The sequence below is a fragment of the Lipotes vexillifer genome, unplaced genomic scaffold, assembly GCF_000442215.2.
Source record: "Lipotes vexillifer unplaced genomic scaffold, Lipotes_vexillifer_v1.1 scaffold612, whole genome shotgun sequence".
NCBI lineage: Eukaryota > Metazoa > Chordata > Mammalia > Artiodactyla > Lipotidae > Lipotes > Lipotes vexillifer.
In genome coordinates, this window is record NW_006784340.1 from 524212 (window position 1) to 525325 (window position 1114).

Consider the following 1114-nt stretch of genomic DNA (forward strand, 5'->3'; position numbering starts at 1 on the left):
GAGCAACTTCAGAGTGGTTGATATTTCTTAGTTGTCAAATGATCAGAATTAACATTACTAATAGTGGAGAACTGGACTTTAACACAAAAGGAGACAGTAATGGAAAAAGAAGAGATAAAGACATAAGACATGTAGAAAACAAATAGCAAAATGTAAATAGCAAAGGAAATTCTACTTTATCAGTAATTACATTAAATATAAGTGATTAAACACTCCAATTAATAGGCAAAGATTTGTAGAATGGATTTTTTAAATGATTCAAATATATGCTGTCTACAAGCAACATACTTTAGATTCAAGACAAATAGGTTAAAAGTAAAATGATAGAAAAACACATACCATTCAAACGGCAATCAAAAGAGAGCTGGACTGGCTATATTAATATCAGGCCAAATAAACTTTAAGATAAAATTTTTACTAGACAAAATAACAACAACACATTTTGTAATGATAAAATGGTCAATGCATCTGGAAGATATAACAATTATAAACTTATATGTACCTGACAACAGAGCCCTCAAATTCATGAAGCAAAAAAGTCAGAATTTAAGGGAGAAGTAGAAAATTCAAGAGTAATAACTGGGCACACCAATACTCTACTTTAATAATGAATAGAACAGCTGGACAGAAGATTACCATGGAAAAAGAAGATTTGAACAACACTACAAACCAACCTGACATAACAAACATCTATAGAACACCCAACAAATGCTAAATACACATTCTTCTCAAGTGAACTTGGAGTATTCTTCAGAATGGACCATATATTAAGCCTTATGAAAGAAGTCTTAAAAACTTTAAAAAGATTGAAGTCATACAAAGTATGTTTTCTGACCATAAAAAAAAAAATGAAGTTAGAAATCAATAACAGAAGAAACTCAGGGTAATTCATAAATACTGGAAATTACATGACACACTCATAAACAACTAATGGGTCAAAGAAGAAATCACATGACCTTAGGAATACTTTTAGATGAATGAAAACAAAAGCACAACATATAGCATAACTTATGGGATACAATGAAAGCAATGCTCACTTTATAGTTCTAAATGCCTATATAAAAAGAAAAAAGCTCTCAAATCAATAACCTACCCTTTCACCTTAAGAAACTAG